The 23,255-nt window shown below is 35.4% G+C and overlaps 1 long non-coding RNA gene across 11 annotated transcripts in view; it reads left to right on the top strand.

The window, feature by feature from the left end:
- Nucleotides 1-955: 955 nt before the first annotated feature.
- The window catches only part of LOC105465085 (uncharacterized), a 152,159-nt gene continuing 129,859 nt past the window's right edge, over nt 956-23,255 (top strand). For 5 of the 11 annotated variants that reach the window (XR_011611753.1, XR_977283.3, XR_011611754.1 and 2 more), the window contains exons 1-2: nt 966-1,281; nt 2,050-2,191. This is a non-coding gene — a long non-coding RNA (uncharacterized lncRNA). Of the gene's footprint in view, nt 1,282-2,049; nt 2,192-23,255 lie in introns of all 11 variants that reach the window. The other 6 variants (XR_011611750.1, XR_011611748.1, XR_011611749.1 and 3 more) reach the window with 5 other exon arrangements.

Raw genomic sequence — 23,255 nt, 5'->3', positions numbered from 1 at the left:
TTTGGATTATAAAGAAGAGATTGAGTTATCCTGCAGAGGGACTGTGCAATAAGCAGATTTTTCTCTTCTTTCATCCACAACATTATTTCAACTGGGAGCTGTAGTATGTGACTAATTAGCCAATGGAAGTCTGCTCTCTGGACTTTCTGGTGGTATATTTACATTGAATTCTGGCCTGATAATAAAGGTGTCACCCAGTGTAACACGTGACACACCCAGAGTGAAGAAGAAAAGTCTAAGGTAATGCAGAGCCTCTGTCAGTCCCCAAACTTTTATTTTTCACAAGCTTCAGCAATATCCCAAACAACAAAAGAAATATAACGGAACAGACACAAATTTTGAGGACATATTTTTTCCCCAGTATTTTTTAACAGGTACTACTGATGTCCCAGTGCTTTTGAGGGTCTTGTTTATCCTACTGGATGCTTTAGGAAGTTACCTCTTTCAGCTCACCTAGAGCTGATCTCATTAATAAAAGAATGACTTTACAGAAAAGAGTTTCTAAAATTATACTCTAACTCAGAATTGCAAGAGTTGGCTTTTCAGCCTAAAGATAAATTTCTTAAGCATTAAGCTTACTTTATCAAGCATTACACCTGACATTCTCTCATAAATTTTGCATATATTTTAACTAATTTTAATATTGTGTGGGCTTGGTTTATAATATTCTCATGTAGGTACTAAGGTTGAATCTTCTCAGTCATATATTAGTTGTAGGAATGCTTAACCCCTTCCAAAATATCACTCACTTAAAATCCCATCAGCTAAGTTTCCTCTTGTATTTGTTTATTTTTTGGTTATTTACCATGCATTTGTGTATGTTGGAACCAGCCATGCAGTCGCTGTATTCCTTTTTTGAGAGGGCAAATGTATTTTGACAAGGTTGCTATTGGAAACACTTTTTAAATATCTCATGTGTCACATCACAATCAGCATCATAATCTGGTCAGGTGGATTGATTTCAGAAGGCAGCAGAGGGCATTGCTTACAGGGGTCGCAGACATTCAGATCATGGCAGGACTGTCATAGATGTTACTTTGTGAAGACACAAAGAACAATGTGATTGGAGAGATCAGTCTTCAATTAGCTGTATTTTCTAGGAGGCTACCTTTACTTAGCCTCGCAACATGGGCCGTAGCTTTGGCACTAAATCTGCACAAACACCTGGCTTAAGTGTTATGACGGGCTGACTATTCAACCAAACCATACAAATGACCAATTCCGTACAAAAGCGTGAACTTCAGTGTTGAACTGAATCAACCAACCTCCTCAATCCAAATGGTGAGTTTGTTCAGAAAGACAAAAGGCGGAAATTAAGGTATTTGTACCATAACTACTCTGTTTAAAGGATATCTAATGGGTTCTAAAATGAATTAATGTGGTTAGTTTGGTGGTTATAAGTTAATAGGACTCAAGAGAATTAAGGGAGAGCACTGACATATTGAGAAGATTATCCCACAAAGGGCAAAAAGGGTCAAAACCTATACTTCCTATGCCTATTACCTTTTCAAGAACAATGTTAATTAACAACATTACTGAGCACTAAGTATGTGTCAGGCCTACTGCTAAGGTCTTTACAATAATTATTTCATTTCATCCTCAGAACATCCCACCAGCTAGACACAGGCATGACTCAGGTGAGGTTAGTGCACAAAATTAAAGTGGATACCAAAAATCTCGGTAATCAAAATAAATTGTATTTTAATAAAATATTTTTAAAATAAAAATAAATTTAAAAATTCATAATGAATAAAATGTCAGAATTCAAAATAAAGATAGGTCATTGTCTTTTGTGATCCTGTATTATCATGCAATTGAACAGTAATTTTCAATCAGCCCAAGGTTCTGGGCCTGGGGTATCATTGCACACCCTGCAGGGTAAATTTATAAGGGTTGACAATGGCTGTGAACAGATTGGACAATCCAAAGCTTTAAATATTGACATGCTTTTCTGATTGTGGAACTTAGTAACTTTTTCCACTTGATTAAAAATATTAGAGGATATTTTATAGTGTGTGTAGTAGCACACCATTTTCCTTTTTGCTTCAGGCTCGAATATGACTTGGCACAGCACTGGAAACAGATATCATCATGGTTCTTTTTTTCAAAAAATGAAGACTGAGTTTCCAGAGAAGGGAATAAACTTGCCCAAGCTTGCACAGCTAGGAAGTGGCAGAGCTCAGTTTTGAACGTAAGCAGTTTAAGTTCAAGCCTATCCTCCTAATCTGCTCTCTTAGAAAGTACAATACTCTATTAACCAGAAAATTCAAGTATCTAGCACACTTCATTCTCTGGACACTGGAGTTATTAATATGGTGTTGCTCAACTACATCCTTAACATTTTTAATTTTTAATACAATTCCTTCTAAGAAAGAAGTTATACCTTTTGTAAATAGTATCCAGTGTAGCTACCAATACTACTGTGAGGTAGGTATGAATACTGTGTTTGAGGGTACCACCATTAAGGAAATATTTAAATAAATGGCATTTTTAAATGCGGACCTTGATACTCTGCCTATGAGCATGCGAAAAAGGCATTAGAAAACCCTAGCATGTTCTCATCCTTTTGCAATAGGACACACTCCCTTGGCCAGACAGGGATCTCTTCTCAGGGTAAAATTTGAGAGACTCAAGTATTAAGCCATCATGTGAAAATAGTACCTTGCTTATTTTAAAAGTTAAAAACAGCACATATCTGGACATGTATATCATTTTGGCTCTGTGATAAGCTTAATATTTATTTTGCTTCTGTAAGCTGGTTTTTCTTGACCTGGGAAACAGTGGTTTTCTTTGAGCCATGAATGGTTATGTATACGAGTTTATTTAATTTTGTTTTGATGAATGAGAAGATTCTGAACAAGAGTACAATTTTGTATATGTATACATTGATGATAAGGAGGAGGAGGGAGAAGATGAGGAGTAGACAAATATTGTGCCTCTGAGAAAATTTTAGCGTGGTTCACTGTGGTAAGGAAAACCATCATACCATCAGCTCTGGGAAGTCCAGCTCTAGGACTCCCTAAATTATATTACAAATCACAAAAAGAGAGGAATTGGGAACTTACCTTTTCTTTTTTAACATCTGTTTTGCTGCAATGTTTTTTGTTGTTGTTTTTTGTTTGTTTGTTTGTTTGTTTGTTTGAGATGGAGACTGGCTCTGTCACCCAGGCTGGAGTGCAGTGGCGCGATGATCTCGGCTCACTGCAAGCTCCGCCTCCTGGGTTCACACGCTGCAATGTGTTTAAAGTTACAAGTGTATTCTCTACAGCTACTTTCATTCATTAACTCTTGTATGGATTGATTCATTTATTCATTCACACTTTAAGACCGCACATATATAAAATACTATAGTATGCACTGAAGAAACAAGAAAGAAATTACATAGTTTCTGCCCTTAAGAACCAGATATGATGACAAGTATTTGTAATGACAATAATGTGTGTATACACAAAATAAAATGGGGCCACATCACAGTTGAAGAATAGTCTGCTAGGTATATTAAGGAAGGCTTCCAAGAAGGAGTTACATTTAGGCTCAGGTTTAAAATGATAAATAGAAGTTTGCCAATTGAGTAATGAGAACATGCAAAACATAGAAAATGCAAAAACACAGATGCCAAGAGAACATGGCATGTTTAGGGAATAAGTAGTTCAGTGTTGCTGAACCATAAAAAATAACAAAGAAAAATCTAGAAATAAGGTGGTAGAGCTAGACAGAGGCCAGACTGATAGATATGCAGGGTTGCCATTCACATGGCATATTTGCATAGCCTTTATTCTGGAGAAACTGGGCAATAATTGAAGAGTTTTGCCAGGAAAGAGATATCATCAGATGGGAATGGTGAAAGACCACTCAGGTTTTATATAGAGTGTATATCAGAGGGATAAATACAAATACTGATGATCTAGGCTTTTTTTCTTGTTTTTAATTTTCAGGACCTCTATCTTCTTCCTTCAATTAAAGCTTCGTAATTAAAGAATGTGAATTTGGTTGTTTCAAAATTGGTTCATTTGATAGTTTGATATACTAAAACACATGCTGGCAAATCATGTCTGATAATCTTACAAACATTTGCAATTTTTAATTATTTTGCCATATGCAGATTAGTTCAGTAGAATGAAGCTCATTTTCATGCTTTGACTGAATCAAGAAAAAATATGATCATGTTGCCAAAAGGCCAGCCATATGCATTTTTGACCACAGAGAAGGGAATATGTGTTTCTTGTAAATATGAGCATTTTTTATTGTGTTCATATTCCTTTTAGGAGCTTGCATTCAAGTGCATGCCCTCCAAAAAGTTTAATTTTAGGTGGAAGCCCTCATTAATCTTCCTCCAACTAGCCATGGTTCCGTCTATGACAGTTGGAATTATTTCCTGGTGTTTCAGCACAATTCTGATAGTTTTCAATGTACTTACTATCAAAGGTTCGAAGTATGATGTCTCCTGATTAGCCAACATTCTTCTTTACAAACAGTCAGGTGAGATAGCATAGCAAAGACAACAATCCATTTCTATTCGGGTCATTATAAAATTGTACTTAAAAGTATCTTCTGTCTTTGCAGAACAATGTTATTCTAGGAGTCTGTGCTAGAATAAAATCCTAACGCAAAGGCTGTCTTAAAATGCTGAACCCAGAAGAATTTGGCATAAATAAGACATAGAGTTAGCTGACATGAGATATTACATGTATTCCATTGTTGACGAGGACAAAACTGGGCCACTATTGTCACAGGTGAAAAGTCTTTTCCAAAGTTTGCTCTGGTGCTTGTTAGATAAGGGGCTGCCTTGGTCTGAGTAACCTGAACAAGATTTATACACATCACTGAAATTGACTCCTGTGTACCGCCCGTCCTTGCTCACTAGGATTAACAGTGAAAGGGCAGCATGAGAGATATCAAGTGTGGAAACCTCAAACAACCTTCAGGGAAGTGCTAGGAGGCTGCTGAGGAGAAAACAGCCTTTATGAATCTATTCTTTTACTTGTGGCAGGTAGCAGCCTCTCTCCTGCACCCAGAATAGACCCCAAATTGCTCTTTTGGCCTGGGCAGGAACTTAAGTTAGTTGGAGGAACTTTCCATTTTAAAATGGTTAAAATACATTAAGTAAGCCAGAGTTCTGTCATCCTCTCAACAAAGAGTGAGATGCTTTACACAAACACACACACACACATACATGCACGCGCACACACACACATGCACACACAAATCACAGAATCAAATGATGCTCCTTAGTGTGAAATTTTTTAATACACTATTGTGCCACAATCGCAGGGAAAGAATGCCTTTATGGAAAGCTGGAATTTATACTTGCTTAGTGTATGCTTTTACTGCATGGGGATCCTCTCTTGTACGCTCTTACTTGGTGACAATTCAGCTCATGTCTGTGCTCCTAGGGACTGAGAGATTTAAGTCCCTTTATGATCTATGCAGAAATTATCTCTTCTTCCAAACCATTGAATGTAGTGCGTGGGTGCAATGGCTGCCTTCCAGTGAGCTGAAAAGCTCTCATGACTTGGCATACAATCTTTCCCTTGGCCCTTCAGTAATGGCATTTCACTTAATACAATATGCCCCTAACTGAGTTTTAGTGATTTCAAATGAATTTAGTCTCCTTATCAATATCCTCTATTTGGTGGTGTGTTTGCTCTTCAGTGTGCTGTGCCAATAAATCTAGCACAAGTGCTGCCTCCTTCCCTCTCAATTGTCTGGCCTCTCTCTATGAAAGCAAACACCAGGCAGCAGAAAAAGAGGCTCTCAAAAAACTTGTCTGTATCATAAATGTAAATATCAATAAACTCAGGAGGTTGACAAGGGCATGCTCTAATGGATTTGGCCATGTTGTTAGCTGTTTTACAAGCAAGATGCTGGAATACTAGGAAGCCCAAGCAGCTTGCTTGCAGTGCTAAAAGAACATGTCAAAAATTTAATCCAGAAAAATTGTTGGTGTGTTCAGAAACAGAACTCAATGAGTCCCATCATGAGGCAAGACAGCACAATCCTAGAAGGAAAGATGATGCATCTTGCAGGGTCTATCTGTAGATTCTCCATCTTGCAGGGTCTATCTGTAGATTCTCCATGATCTGTATAGAGAAATCAGGTGGCAAGTGAATTATTTTCCAAGCTGGAAGATTCTAAGAAAACTCTTTTCACTCTGTTTTGTTTTGTTTTTGCTTATGTTTTAGTATGCTTTCTTCTCTTTTTTGATCTCTATTTTTATTTTTATAGATACATAATATGTACAAACATTTATGGGGTACATGTGACATTTTGTTACATGCATACAATATGTAAAGGTCAAGTCAGGTTATTTAGGATATCTATCACCTCAAATATTTATGATTTCTATTTGTTGTGAATATTTTAAGTCCTCTCTTCTAGCTATTTTGAAATATACAATACATTGTTGTTAACTATAGTCATGCTATTCTGCTATCAAACGTTGGAACTTATTCCTTCTATCTAATTGAATGTACCTGTTAACCAACCTCTCTTCATCCCCTCACTCCTTCACGTACACACCCTCTCAGCCTCTGGTAACTATCATTCTACTCTCTACTTTGGCAAGATCAACTTTTTTAGCTCACACATATGAGTAAGAACATTGTAATATTTGTCTTTCTGTGCCTGGTTTATTTCTCTTAATATGATGACCTGCTGTTCAATTCATGTTGCTTCAATTAGAATTTTATTTTTTAATGGCCTCATGGTATTCCATTATGTGTATATACCACATTTTCTTTATCCATGCATCCATTGATAGACACTTACGTTGATTCCATATCTTTGCTATTGTGCACAGTGCTGCAATAAACATGTGAGTGGCAGGGAGGTATCCCTTTGATACACTGATTTTCTTTCCTTTGGCTAAATACCCAGTAGTGGGATTGCTAGCTCATATGATAGTTCTATTTTTGGTTTCCTTGAGAAATCGCCACACTGTATTTCATAATCATTGTACTAATTTACATTCTCATCAATGCATAAGAGTTCCCTTTCCTCCATATCCCCACCAGCAACTATTGTATTTTGTCTTTCTAGAATAGCCATTCTAACTGGGTAGGATGATATCTCACTGTGGTTTTGATTTGTATTTCCCGATGTTTAGTGATGTTGAACATTTTTAAAATATACCTGTGGGTCATTAGTGTGTTTTCTTTTGAGAAATATCTATTCTGATTTTTGCCCACATTTTAGTGAGATTATTTGGTTTATATTACTGGTGAGTTATTTTGAGTTCCTTGTATATTTTGGATATTAGCCCCTGTCAGATGAATAGTTTGCAAATATTTTCTCCCATTCAACATTATTCATTCTGTTAACTGTTTACCGTGCAGAAGTTCAGTTCAATATAGTCCCATTTGTCTGTGTTTGTTTTTGTTAGCTAACTTTTGAAGTCTTGACTAGGCAAATATCCTGAAGAGTTCCCCTGTGTTTTCTTCTAATACATTTATAATTATAGGTTTTTACACTTAAATCTTTAATTCATTTTGAATCTACTTTATATATGCTGAGAGAAAGGAACTAAATTTTATTCTTCTGCATATAGAGATCCATTTTTTTTCCAGAACCATTTATTGAAGAAAGTGTCCTTTCCCCTGCATGTGTTCTTGGTGCCTTCGTTGAAAATCATTTGGCTGTAAATACATGAATTTATTTCTGGGTTCTTCAATCTATTCCATTGGTCTGTATGTCTGCATTAATTCCAATACTATGCTGTTTTGGTTACTATAGCATTGTAATATATTTTGAAGTCAGGTAATGTGATACCTCCAGCTTTGTTCCTTTTGGTTATGATTGCTTTGTCTATCTGGGCTTTTTTTTGCTTCCATGCACATTTAGGATTGTTTCTCTATTTCTGTGAAAATTATCATTGGTATCTTGATAGGGATTGTATTTAATCTGTAGATTGCTTTGGGTAGTATTCTAATTTTAATATTATAATTTTTCTAATCCATGAGGATGGAATGTCTTCTCATTTGTTTGTGTCTTCTTCAATTTTTTCATCAGTGTTATATAGTTTTCCTTGTAAAAACATTTTTAAACATTTTTGAAGAGATGGACTCTCACTATGTTGCCCAAGCTAGTCTTGAACTACTGGCCTCAAGTAATCCTCCCCTGTCAGCCTTCCAAAGAGCTGGGAATATAGGCATGAGCAATTGTGCCCAACCAAGCTTTTTACTTTCTTGGTTAAATTTATTCCTAGGCCTTTTATTTTACTTTTTATAGCTATTATAAATTGGATTGACTTATTGATTTCTTTTTCAGCTAGCTTATTACTGGTGTGTAGAATTGCTACTGATTTTGTGTGTTGATTTTGTATCCTGCAACTTTACTGAATTTTTTTTATCAGATCTAAGTGGTTTTTGGTGGTGTTTTTAGTTTTTTCTCAGTACAAAATTATGTCTTCTGCAAAGAAGGACAATGTAACATCTACTTTTCCAATTTGGATGCCTTTTATTTCTTTCTCTTGCTTCATTGGTCTAGCTAGGATTTCCAGTAGTATGTTGAATAGGAGTGGTGCAAATGGGCATCCTTGTCTTGTTCTAGTTCTTAGAAGAAAGGATTTCAGCTTTTCTCCATTCGGTATGATGTTAGCTGTGGACTTGTCATGTATGGCCTTTATTATGTTGAGGTATGCTCTTTCTATGGTAGTTTGTTGAGAGTTTTTCTTTTATCATTATGAAGAGACATTGCATTTTGCCAAATAATTCTTCTGTGTCTATTGAAATGATAAGGTTTGTCCTTCATTCTGTTGGTGTATCAGATTCATTGATTTGTCTATGATTAGCCATCTTTGCATTCCTAGTGTAAACTCCACTTGATAATGGCATATGATCTTTCTGATGTGCTGTTGGATTTGGTTTGCTAGCATTTGCTGGGGACTTTTGTGTCCATGATAAACAAGAATATTGAATTGTAGCATTCTCTCTTTTTTTGTTGTGTCTTTGGTTTTGATATCAGGGTAATGCTGTCCTCATAAAAGGAGTTAGGAATAATTCTTTTCTCTTCCATTTTTTTGGATAGTTTCAAGAGAATTCATGTCAGTTCTTCTTTGTAAGTTTGGCAGAATTTGGTAGCGAAGTCATCCCATCCTGGGGAGACTTTTTATTACTAATTCAACCTCATTATTCATTACTGATCTGTTTAGATTTTCTATTTCTTTCTGACTTAATCTTGCTGGGCTATATGTGTCCAGGAATTTATTCATTTCCTACAGATTTTCCAGTTTCTTATCACATAGTTGTTCATAATAGCCTCTGATGATCTTTTATATTTCTGTGGTATCAGTTGCTATGTCTCCTTTTTTGTTTGTTTGTTTGTTTGTTTGTTTGTTTTTCCTTTGGTTGATTTGGGACTTCTCTCCTTTTTTCTTAGTTCAGCTAGCAGTTTATCAATTTTGTTTACTTCTTGAAAAAGAACACTTTTCATTTTGTTGATCATTTGTATGCTTTTTAGTCTCGATTTTGCATAGTTCTGTTTAACGTACATGTATGTATAGTTTCCAAAGTTTCCCTTGTTATTGACTTCTAATTGTATTTCATTGTGGTATGATAAGATACTTGATATGATATTGATTTTCAAAAATTTTAAAGACTTGTTTTGTGGCCTAATGTTATAGTCTAAACTAGAGTGTTCTGTGTGCTGATGAGAAGAATCTGTATTCTGTAGCTGTTGGATAAAATATTCTGTAAATGTCTGTTAGGTCCATTGGTCTAAAGTGCAGTTTAAATCCAGTATTTCTTTGTTGCTTTTCTGTGTAGATGATCTGTCTAATGCTGACAATGGGGTGAATGCTGAGAATAGAGTCGATCTCTGTGTTTTTTTTTTTTCAGTCTAATATTTGCTTTATATATCTGAGTGCTCCAGTGTTGGGTGCATATATATTTAGAATTTTTATATGCTTCTGCTAAATTTATACCTTTATAACTCTATAATCATCTTTTCTGCCCCTTTTACTGTTTTCAACTTAAAGTATCTCTTATCTGATATAAGTATAGTTACTCCTGCTCAGTTTTGGTTTCTGTTTGCATGGAATATCTTTTTGCATTCCTTTACTTTTAGTTTATACGTGTCTTTACAGATGAACTGAGGTTTGTTTATTTGTAGACAGCATACTGTTGGGGCGTGCTTTTTGTTTTCTCTTATATCCATTCGGCTGGTCTATATGTTTTACATGAAAAGTTTAATCTGTTTATATGCAGGGTTAATATTGATATCTGTGGATTTATTCCTGTCGTTTTGTTAATTGTTTTCTGGTTGTTTTATATATATATCCTGTGTTCCTTTCTTTCTCTCCTATTGTTTATCATTGCAGTTCACTGGTTTTCTGTAGTGGTAACATTTGAGTTCTTTCTCTTCTCCATTTATGTATTTGCTTTGCCAGTGAGTTTCATACTTCCATGTGTTTTATTGATGGTAGATATTGTCCTTTTGCTTGCAGGTGTAAGCATTTCTTGCAGGGCTAGTCTAGTGGTAATGAATTCCCTAAGTTTTTGCTTGTCTGGGAAATACTTTATTTCTCCTTCATTTTTGAAGGGTAACTTTCTTGGGTATAGTATCATTGACTGACAGGACTTTTTTTTTCCTTTAACACTTTGAATATATTATTCCATTATTTCTGGCCTATAAGGTTTCTGCTGAGGAATCTGCTGTTAGTCTAATGTGGGTTCCTTTATATGTGACTAGAAAATTTACTCTTGCTGTTTTAGAATTCATTCATTGTCTTTGACTTTGGACAATTTGAACATAATGTGCATTGGAGAAGATTTCTTTGGATTGTATTTATTTGAGAATGTTGCATCTTGCTGTATCTGGATGTCTAACCTGGATATGAGAAGTGGGAAGTTTTCAATTGTTATTTTTTTGAACAAATTTTCTATGCCTTTGCTATTCTCTTTACCTTCCAAAACACCCAAATTTCAATATTTGGTTGCTTTATGGTGTCCCATGTGTCACATAGGCTTTGTTTATTCTTATTTATTTACTTATTTTTGTCTGACTGGGTTATTTCAAAAGGTCTGTTTTCAAGTTCTGAAATTCTTTCCTCCACTTAATCCAGACTATTGCTGAATTTTCTCAATTGTGTTTTTAAAAATTCATTCAATAAATCCTAGCATTTTTATTTTTTTTAACAATATCTGCTTTTTTGGTGAACGTCTTATTCATATTATGAGTTTTTTTTCTGATTTGCTTTTCTGGTTTATCTGTGTTCTTTTGTGTTCCACTAAACTACTTTGATATCATTATTTTGAATTTTTTTAGGTATTACATAAATTTTTACTGGAATCGATTGCTAGAGAATTCTTGTTTTTCTTTGAACGTGTCATATTTCCTTGCTTTTTCATGTTTATTGTGTCCTTATATTGACATCTGTACTTTTGATATAATAATTGCTTCTTCCAATTTTGGGGATTGGCTTTAGTAGGGAAAGACATTTTCCCATAAATGTATCTATGGCGTTGGTTGGGTAGATCACTTTGACTTTGTTTCTGGATACTTGCAGTAATGTAGGTTCTCTATGATTTCTCAAGCTGTAAACAGCATCAGTGGTGTCTGCAATTTCCTCAGTGGCTTAGGCTGCAATTGTTGGTGGAGGCTGTGATGAGGCTTTGCTGGGAATGGGGATGTCCGGTGGGCCATTTCTTGGGCCCCAGTGATGGCAGCAGAGGGCTGAGCATGCCTGTCCTTGGCACCACCTCACAGTGTAGAGTCATTTATGTTAGAGGCCCAAGAGAACTGATTCTTGGGCCTCCAGGAGGCTTGCCCAGGTGCTGGCAGTGGCAGTGGTGAACTGGGTGGGTGGACAAGACCTCAGGTCCCTGGGCAGAATCCATGGTGTGGGCAATAGTGGCAGTGGTTGTAGGACAACCCTTGGATTCTCCAGCAGCATGTGCTGGTGTTAGCAGCTCTTGCTACAGCATGGGTGAGTCAGTCCTCAGACCCCCAGGTGGTACATGCAGGTGGCTACCAGCAATGGTAGTGGTGGTAGGCTAGACGGGCTCATCCTCAGATTCCCAGAGGAATACACAGATGCCAGCAGTGGTGGATGGAGCAGGGCAATCCCCAGGCCTTTGCATAGTGTGCTTGGCTGCTGGCAGCAGGTGTTCTGTGCCTATTGTTGAGCTCTCTGGTGGTATGCATGTTCACTCAAGGTGACCAGTGGGGCAGGGTAATACCCAGACCCACAAATAGTGTGCTTGGGCACTGACAAGTGAAGAGTATTGCCCGACTGGGCAAACATGCCCTCAGGCACCCTGGCAGTGCACATAGGTACAGGCTGTGATGGGCACAGTGGGGCTATCCTCAGGTCCCCATGCAGTATGCTCAGAAGGCAATAGAAGTAGTCACAGTGGGCAAAGAGAGCCTGTCCTTAGAGCATGTGCAAGAGGGCAGGGCCCTGCTGCTGATGGGGGCAGTGTTGCTGTCAATGGCAGCAGCCCCAGGCAGGTGACTCTCTGGCTCTGGGAGCACATACTTTGGTTCCCTTTGACTCAGGGACAGCCTCCCTGCTGTACTTCATCACCTATTACCCAGAGTGTAGGATACTCTTTAGACTAGAGTGCTGGGGTCCCTATCATACTCCTGGGTTCAACTGGCATTGCACTGCTGCAGCCCTCTGGGTGGACACAAGGGGATATCAGTGAGGCTCCAGGGATGTGGAGATTCAGGGGTTGTTGGGCCCCAGGACAGGATGCAGTAGGTAGGGTTGGGCTCTCAAAATGGTACCATACTGCAGGTGCTTGTGTTTCGAGGAGCGTGTGGGACCCAGCGTGAACTTCTTCTTAAAACAATGCCATTAAACATTTTCCAGGCAGCTCCCTATACTAGTTTCAGCACCCTCAATGGTCGAGAGACCCTCCCATGGCTAGGACTGCTGGAATCCACAGTGTAAAGGTGGACTTCTGGGGATGATATATTTTACTCTTTCCCCAAATGGGGAGCTTCTCCAGGCACTCAGTTGATCCCAACAAGGCTGCTGCCTTGCTTCCCTCTCCTTTCCTGCCTCATGTGTTTTCCATCACTTCTCTGCTGAATTCTAATGCTCTCTTGGGTCCTCTATTCAATGTGTGATTATCTACTCACTATTTTGGTTCTTTGTGGAGGAGGTGAGTGTTTTGTGCCTCTAGGTCTTGTAGCCTATCAGTGCAATGGAGGGTCTAGGTCTCTGTTCCCACAATACCTTGGACCTTCTGACAAATAGATGTTTTCCTTTTGTTGGTAAGTATTCAGTGGAATATTGTTTCCTTTTTAAGATCTTATACCAACTAACAAGTTTCCTTTCTGGATAGTCTGCATGCAGACAGGCTGACCTCCGGAATGCTGCAGTTAGACTTGCCCAGTTATGGAGGCAAACAATTCCCAGGATCACCAGAGGGAGTTGATCAGTTAAAAACCCAGGAAAGCCTAAGATGTAGTTCCAGTGTGAGAGTCAGTAGGCTCAAGACTCAGGATGAGCTGATGTTTCAATTCAAGTACAAAGGCTGGAAAAAGCTAATGTCCCAGTTTGGAGGCAGCCAGGCAGGAACTCTCTTCTTTTTTAAATTAAACTTTTCATTTTGAGATGATGATAGATTCACATGCAGTTGTAAGAAATAAGATAGCAAGAACTCCTGTGTCCTTTCCCTAGCTATTCCACACAATTTTTTTTTTTTTTTTTTTTTTTTTTTTTTTTTTTTGAGATGGAGTCTCCCTCTGTCACCCAGGCTAGAGTGCAATGGCACGATCTCAGCTTACTGCAACCTCTGCCTCCCTCTTTCAAGTAATTCTCCTGCCTCAGCCTCCCAAGTACCTGGGATTACAGGTGCACACCACCATGCCCGGCTAATTTTTGTATTTTTAGTAGAGACGGGGTTTCACCATGTTGGTCAGGCTGGTCTGGAACTCTTGACCTCGTGATCCACCCGCCTTGGCTTCCCAAAGTGCTGGGATGACAAGCGTGAGCCACCAGACCCAGCCAGTAATGTCTAAAAACTGTAGTAAAATATAACAACCAGTATTTTGAAATTAATTTAGTTAAGATACAGATGTTTTCATCATACAAGGGTGTCTCATATTGTCCTTTTATAGCCACGTCTACTTACCATCACCACCTCTTCTTAGCCCTTGAAAAAAGCTAATCTTTTTCCATTTTTATAACTTTGTCAGTCCAATAATTTATATATGTGAAATCTTGGGATTGAGTTTTTTCACTTAGCATAATTATCTGGAGATTCATCCAAGTTGTTACATATGTCAATGGTTTGTTTCTTTTTATTGTTAACTAATATTCCATGGTAGGGACACACCAAGTTAGTTTAACTGTTCAACTGATGAAGGACATTAAAGTTGTGTCTAGTTTCAGGTTATTAAAAAGAAAACTATAAACAGTTGTGAATTGATTTCTGGGTAAGCATGTTTTTATTTCTCTAGGATACATGTTCAAGAGTGTAATTGCTGGGTCATATGGTAGCTGCATGTTCAGAATTTTAAGACACTGCCAAACTATTTTTCATGATCCCTGTACTACTTTACATTTCTACCAGCAATGAATGAGTGATCTAGTTTTCCACAACCTCTTCAGCCTTTGGTGTTGTCACTAATTATTTTATTTAGCTACTTTGATAGGTGCGTAGTAATATCTTATTGTGGTTTAATTTGTATTTCTCTAATGGCTAATGATGTTGAAAATCTTTTCATGTGCTTATTTTCCATCTGCATACTCTTTTCTCTGTTTTGTTAATTTTCTAATGGCATTTTTTTTAAATGTTGAGTTTTCAGAGTTCTTTAAGTATTCTAAATAATCATCCTTTACCAGATGATTTTCAAATATTTATCATCCTTTCTCCTGCCTCAGATGGTTTTGCAAATATTTTCTCCTAATCTGTAGCTTGTCTTTTTATTCTTTTAACAGGGTCTTTCACATAAAAAAAAGTCTTTATTTTTTATAAAGTCTAATCAATATCTGCTTACATGAAGTGTGATTTTGCTGTCAAGTCAAAAACACTCTTTACTTAGACATAGATCTAGAAGATTATCTTCTGTTTTTTTCTAAAAATTTATGATTTTATATTTTACATTCAATTATATGACCCATTTTCAGTTTTTATTTGTGTAAGGAGTTAGACTTAGGTAAAGGTTTATTTTTTTAAACAAGGTATGTTGAATTTCCCCAGGGCCACTTGTTGAAAAGTCTATTTTGACTCCATTGAAGGCTTTTGCCCGTTTGTCAAAATCAATTGGGCATATTTGTGTGGGTCTATTTCTGAGTTCTGTATTCCAGTCCATTAATCTGTGTCTCTATTTTCTTTGCCAATTACATGTACCTTCATTACTATAGCCATATAATAAGTCTGGAAATCAAGTAGAATGCTTTCTTCCACTGTATCCCTTTCAAAATTGTTTTAGCTATTGTAGTTGTGCAACTTTCTTCTTGCCTCCACGATTTTTGACAATAAATTTTGCCATTCAATTTTTTTTCACTCTATAGGTAAGGTGTAATTTCTCCCCTGATATTATCAAGATTTTTTTTTTTGTCTTTAGTTTCAGAAGTTTATTATGATGTGTCTTGGTGTGAATTCCTTTGACTTTATTTTATGTGGGGTTTGCTTAGTGTTTTGAATCTTCAGGCTTATGTCTTTTGTCAAATTTTGGAAATCTTTAGCCATGATTTCTTTGAGAAGTGTTTAACTTCACCTCTTTCTCCTCTCCTTCTGAAACTCTAATGGCATGAACATTATTTTTTTTTTATAGTCTTACAGATCCCTGAGACTCTGTTCATTTTCCTTTTCCAGTCTGTTTTCTCTCTGTTCTTCACAACTTAAGTCATTTGTATTGTTCCATCATTAAGTTTAGTAATTCTTTCCTTTGGCCTTTTATTCTGTTATTGAGTACATCCACTGAATTTTTAATTTCAGTTTAGAATTTTTATTGTATTTTTCAGTTCCAAAATTTCCATCTGCTTCTTCTTTATATTGTCTACTTATTTGCCAAGACTTTGTTTCTTTGCTGTGTCTTTATTTTTTTCATTGTTTCACGTGTGCTTGTAATTGTTCATTGAAGCACTTTTGATGATTGCTTTAAAATCTTTGTCAAGTAATTCTAACATCTCTTTCATCTTTTTGTTGGCATCTACTCATGGTCATTTTTCCTTCGGTTTGATATCTTCTGGCTTCTTAGTATAACGTATAACAAGTAATTTTCAATTGAATCATTGACATGTTGGGTGTTATATCATGAGTGAATTTTACTTAAAACTTTTAGCTGACTTCTCTGGCAGTACTCTAATAGGAAAATGAGAGTGCTGCCTTATTACTGCCATGTTGGGATAGAAATTCAGTTCTTCACTCACCTTGCTTTCACAATCAACATGGGCAGTATGCTTCATTATACTCCATTACTGCTGGGTATGGGTAGGCATTCTGGCTCTCCACTATGTCCACTGATACTCCCCTGGCTGTCAGGGGATGGAGTGCCTCCTTACTGCCTCCCACATGGCTTCCACTCACACCGAGTAGGTAGGGAAATCTCATTACTCCTGGATGAAAGTCATGACTTTCCGCTATTCCTGCTCTAAAAGCCTTCCCAGTGGAGAAATGAGGAGCGGTCAGAAATTTCCCTACTTCTGGTTGAGTGTGGCGCTCTAGGCCATGTAGTCTCTACCTATCCTGCTTGGGGAGGTGTTACAGTTTGCTTCATATATGTTGTCCAGGGGTTTAGTTTTATTTAGTGGAAAGAATAGGGAAAAGTGTATCTACTTCCCAGAAGTCCTCCCACCTGATTCTGCTTTAATGTCATCTGAAGGTCTGCATTTAAGTATGGCTTCCCATGATTTTGAATTAAAGTCTGTTTCCAAAAAAAAAAAGTGTATCTCCCACCCATGGTTTATATGATACCCAAATCTTTCAAAATAAATTTCAAACATTCGTCTTTTCTGTCAGGCAAACCATGTATCAGCTGCTCTAGAAAGGGTAGTAGTTCAACCATTAAGAGGTACTCACATCTGAGGACTAATCAGTTGATCAGATCAGTGAATTTCAAACTGTTCCAGACAGCTTTGAACTTGAGGATCTAAGCGCGGAGCAGGCCTAACAACAAAGCATTTTTTAAAATGCAAAAATTATTATGCTTAATACATTTTTTAGAAAGTTAACTTAATATTAAAAATACAATCAAAAGAAAATTAACAATACAAATGTAAATATTGTGCAAATATTTTCATGATTTCATAACTTCCTGCCTTTGGAGATTGAGTTTGGAAAAGCTCTAGTTTACTTTGATGGACCAGGAGAATTATCTAGGAAACTTTACTTAATTAAGAAATCCTTTATGTATCACCTTTTCTAGTTAGTGAATGCCTTCACCATTTATAAAACATGCTGAAGAGAGAGCATATATTTAGCAAGATTATGGCTTCAAAGGGAAATGTTCTCTCCCCACAAAAAAATTCAATAATTTTAAAGACTAAAAATTAAAAACAGCAACAATAAAACAATAGTAGCATTAAAAAAATCATAGGTCATTCAACTAAAGAATCAATATTACTTTTTTGGTAGCTTATAAATTCCTTAAAATCTTTGGTAGCTTATAAATTTCTGAAAATTTTCAGAAAGAAAATGGATTCAGTGATTCTTTTTTTTTTTAAGTTTACACTTTTAAAATTCCAGAGCCTCATCAAATCCCCATCTTACTTTAATCAACCTTATGCAAGGATAAAATTCACTTTTCAAAGGGTAATTTTACCTTAAAGTTAGTTTCAACTTTCTGACCTCAACATTCCACCAAAATGTTTATTTTTTTATTCCTAAAAAACTGCACCTTTCAGGAGAAAACATTCATGTAAAATACTTTTTTTTATGCCAAATAAGCTTTTATTTTTTTTTATTTTTAAGAAAAGGCTGAAATGAATGTTAGATTTTATTTGTAAGAATTATTTTCTGATCTGTCAGGTTTATTATTTTTTTACTTTAAAGTCAGGCATTTTTAATAAAAATAATAGAGGGAGACCAGGATCTAGTGACTAGTCTTAAAGAAGCTTTTTAAATATTTGTGGTAAACATTAAAATGCCAGTGGCAACACAGACAGATAGATGCACTGCGCCACCAGCAGTGTTATCTATAGGAAGGAAAATGCTTGTCATTGGTGACCTCTCCCTTGTTCTCTTTGATCTCTTTAGGTCTCATAATCCACATTCTTTTGGCAGCATTTGAAAATACTAATGATCTTCTCCTCCTAGACATTCTCTACCTACCCTGACACATTTCATTCTCTTGGTTCTTTTCTTACCCCTCAGCTTTGTGAGGTTTTTGTCATGTCTTCATGCTTTATTTTCATCCTAGAGAATCTGTTCTTGTTGTCTCCATGTCTCTCACATTCAATATGTTTTTTAAGTCTTATTTATCATTTTTTAATTAAAAAATGCATTTTCATGGTTCACAAGCAAAAAAAAAAAAAAAAGTCACAAGGTGTATACTAACAAGATTCTCTTCCAATCTGTCGTTATTTCTCCCGTTTTTCCTTTCCATTATGTATGACTACCTTTATCAGTTTTGTATATTTCTTGTGTTTTTTTTTTCAGATGCCAGTAAATAAAATATATATTCTACTTTCCCAAACTTTTTTACACAAAGGGTCATGTACTTCATGCACTATTCTACTCCATGCCTTTTTTTTTTACTTAAGTATATAGTCTGGTAATTGTTTCATATTGCTACACCTTTCCAATAACTGCATAATGAGTCCTTTTGTTATTATATCCTAGTTTACCTGACCATTCCTCTACTGATGAACATTTCATTTGTTTCCAATATATTGCTCTTGCAAATATCACTGTAATTGATAGCATATATCATTCCAAACATGTAGGGGTGTACAATGAAAGAGTGGGCCAATGGCTTGCTTTTCTTCTTCTATAAGCCCTAATAAGAGTTTTATCACTCTTAATAAAACTCCAGGCTGCAACTTATCTCTGTTTTCAAAATGTATCCCTTATATATATCTTGTGCTCCCGAATGTGCCCAATTTTCTCTCTCAAAATACCAACTACTTTCTAGGTATTGGTACTTGAACATTCCATTGGCATTTTACATTTTCAATTATCAAATTCTCCTTTTCTTTGTTCATTATCAAACCTGGTGCTTCCGTTGTTGCTGGGCATGTGTGAGTTTTTTATCTACTATATAGATGTTATATGTGTATGTATTTTTAGTATTTTCTTTTAATTCCTCTTCCTTAACTGCAAACTTGTTCTGCAACAGCATGAAATCTGCATGGTAGGTCATTTCCTAGGCTTTTCACAACCTGTCTTTTTCTTTATCTCGGGGCTGAGCAAGACTGTAATGGAATAAAACGGGCTGATGCTTTGAAGGCAATACAAGCTAAAATGTGATGACTTCACATTTTGTAAATTAGATGTCTCTCTGTTACCAGGAGTTTAAAAATGAATATCCATAAAAAACAAATTTCTCACTCATAGACGCTACTCAATTAAATGACCAGTACTAAATTAAACTTTTTGCCTTTTCAGTTTATTTTGGCTCTTGTGTCATCTGTTAACTCAAAAACACATTTAATTAACTTTTGGTCATACATTTAATGGTGGGCACATCATTTCACTGCTATAAAATGCTATGAAATAAATAATTGGTATGGAATTAACGGGACAATTCAAGTGATAAGCTACCAGGTACATTTAATTTTCATTGGGAATGTTAAACTTTCAAGAAAACCGTTAGTTCTGGCTACCATGTTGAGTTTTGTCAATTTTGTTCTATTTTACTTATTTAGTTCCAAATAACCAAAATCAACTTTTTACAAAAAATCTATTAAATTTTAATGAAATTACCTTAGTTTATTAGTTAGACTGAGCCTTTGTCCAAAATCAGAGGCATATCTAAGCCTTCTTGAAGAAAGTCATGACCATAACGGTTTTGCCTAATTTTGTCTGCTTGCAACACTTCACCTGTATTTGTCATTTTGTAGAAGTCAGATCTCCTTCATCACTTGCTCTTTGCAGAGTTAATTTGAAAAGCATGAAATATCTAGAGGTAAAACTACAACATACATATCCCATGCTGTGTACAAAGTAGATTATATCTCAAGCTTTCTGATATAGTGATCTCTGTAGAAAACATGAAAATAAAACATAAATTGATTAAACAGCAATAACTAAAAAGGTTTAAACAATGTTCAAGAATACTCTAGTTACTTTGTAGCTATCTAAGATAGCATCAGCCAACTAGATGTGAATTTTGAGAACACAGGGCAACTCTGATAAAATAGACTTTTTCTGTTTTAATATAGTGGATGTTGGTTTGTGATTCTGCAATGGATAGCTCTGTTTACGATAAAACTTCTGCCAGGAACAACTATGTCAGTAATATATTTAACAGCATCCTTTTTATTATTGGGTGTCAGAGAAACTAACTTGTCAGTAATAAGAGATTGAAAATCATGTGTTTCTAGCAATTTTAATAATACAGGGGCATATATAGGTTTGGAAAATCATCTGCCTATGGAGAAGTGGAATATTTAACAATATTAAAATACTTACATTTGATCTCTTTGACTGTAAAAATAAATAAATCCTAAATTCTGCCATTTGATAAAATTAACTAAGCAAGAGTCACATACCTGATAAATATATACACACACATAAGCCTGTGTGTGTGTGTGTGTGTGTGTGTGTGTGTGTGTGTTGGCTGACCAGTTTTCAGCTTAAAAACAGTTCAAGTTACAACTGATTTAGAAGTACTGATACCTCCTCTATGACAGCAGTACAAACAATCACAACATTGTATGTTAGGTGCTTGATAAAAATACTACACTAAATCAATTCTTATATTGGTCAGTTACAATGAGGGAAAACAGTACCACCACAATTTTAAAATGACAGTGCTACAGCAAACCAGTTATAATATGCCTGAATTACTACTGAAAGAAATAGATTTAGAGTATTATGAAAATATATGCTTTCTTAAGTGCTGTGAATTATACTGAATAATTCTGAACACTTCTTTTACTGAACTAATGAATCAAAGTAGAGCTTACTGCCTTCTCTATAGTCAGTATGTGGAGAAACGCATATGGAAATACAGATTCAGAATACATGCTACACCATTCTCAGGGATAACAACTGTTAGGCAGTGTTTAGTTTAATGGATTAAAAAAACCTCAATTTGGTGATTCAAGACCACTTCTAATTTGGTAAGGTACCTAAAAATGTGGTTTGGAAGACTTTAGAGACTGGACTGGGCATGGCGTGCTATTTAAATTGAATTTACAATCTGTTTAGACTGTGCAAAATTAAGCAACATGTACACATTTCACAGCAATTGATCTTTTGAACAACATACTATTTTGGGGGTATCCTCCCTTTTCTCTCCCTCTTAAAACCTGGAAGACGTGAAGCAGAATATTTTTAACAGGAATTAGTTCTTTCTGGCTTACATTGAAAGCGCTGCAAGATAGTAAATATTTGTGTGGTAACTGAAAAGTACTTGCTAATTGTAGAAAATTTGAAAAATAACAGAAAAATGGAAATAGGAACATACAAATTGTATACAAATGTACTACCCAGGTAAACAAATATAAACATACATACTCCAAAACACACACGAATAAACACACACACACACACACACACACACACACACGCACCATAATTTACAAATATAAGTTCAAATAACATACAATTTCCTTCCGGCTTAAATAAAACACACAGTTTCCCCCATAATAGGATAAAAGCCATCACTTTCTAATATTTGCATCTGGGGTTTCTGTTTGGTGGAAATACTATATAATGATGTAGTATGGTGTGTCTTTTAGCAACTTCATATTAGCAGTTTGAAATCAACTATGGTGGGATCATTTCACTACAGCAATACAACAAACACTACAAACCAGAGTCTAAATTATTGTTTTGCAGATTGTTAAGTCTTAATAGAGCAATAGAGAAAATATTAATAATGCAGGTTTACATTTAAAATATGTCATGTCTAGTGGTTACATTATGAATAGTAGTAAACTTTGATCAGATAATTATTCTACTCCACTATTTAAACAATGGATTATCCTATGTAAAGAATTTGCTTTCTTATTGAGTGACATTCTGACTTTTGTCCTTTTTTTACTCTTGTCTTATTAACTTTAAATTTAAATATCAGTCAATAACAGCCGGTTGTTAAAATAGCCTACTATTGCCCATCTCCCACACTTATACACTCACCATTACTGAATATTAATAATTCTAAAAATCATTTACTCTTTGACAAATTAAAAGTAAAATGATATTGCTGAGTAATTTTTATGTATTTATTGGATATCTCAATTTTTTGTATGCACAAATTATTTGTTTCTACTATTGTTTCACATTTCTACTCACTATAATGCTTACTGTATTAATTTGTGATAATATATTAATTTTAAGAGCTCATTTGATATTAAGAATGGTAACTCTTTTCTGAATATTTGATGAGAATAAATTTTTCTCAGTTTCCTCTTTGATATTTAATATTTATGGTATTTTTGATATAAAGTTTCTGCCTTTTTGAATGTGTAGAATGCATTTTCCTATTCCCCAGTAGTTACATATTCATCTGTGTTTTCTCCTTACATTATATGATATTCATTTTATGTTTAATTTTTCAGTATATTTAGGATTTACTTTAATATTTTTTCTTCAATTTTTTCCTGATTCTAGGTATTGAATAAGCAATTACTCGTTTATTATTCTGTGATCTTTCCTTTTTCATTAGCTAAATTCTTATTTTGATTAGAATTAATTTTAGAGCTATTTATTAGACACCATTGATGCATCTGCTAATTTTGACACAAATGAAAACATTACCTCAAAATCTACTAGAGAAAGTCTGAACTTGCTTCTTTTCCAGCCTATTCTTAGTGGTTTCTTTCTGTTTCTTTTTCTAGTTGTAATACTGAATATTTTTTATCAGTTTGAAAAATAAAGTATCTATTGAGATACCAAAGAACTATTTTTAAATATATTAGATTGGCATCTTTGCAATATTTAGATTATTCAACTAGGGTAGTGATGAACAAATCTGTAAGGTTTTCTTTTTTCCTCCTACAATAACCAGCATCACAATTATTTACTGAATGTGCGCTGTGTGGCAGTCACTAAGCACAGCAATGAAAAAACATCATCTTCTCTTGGAGCTTTTGTTTTTCTGGGGGAGAAAGATTATAACTTTTTAAATGATTATATGACATGTTAGGTGCTGTAAGAAAAAACACGGTAAGTGACCAACAAGTGATTATG

Source organism: Macaca nemestrina, chromosome 13 (genome assembly GCF_043159975.1).
Source record: "Macaca nemestrina isolate mMacNem1 chromosome 13, mMacNem.hap1, whole genome shotgun sequence".
NCBI lineage: Eukaryota > Metazoa > Chordata > Mammalia > Primates > Cercopithecidae > Macaca > Macaca nemestrina.
This window is presented reverse-complemented; position numbering and strand designations above follow the sequence as displayed.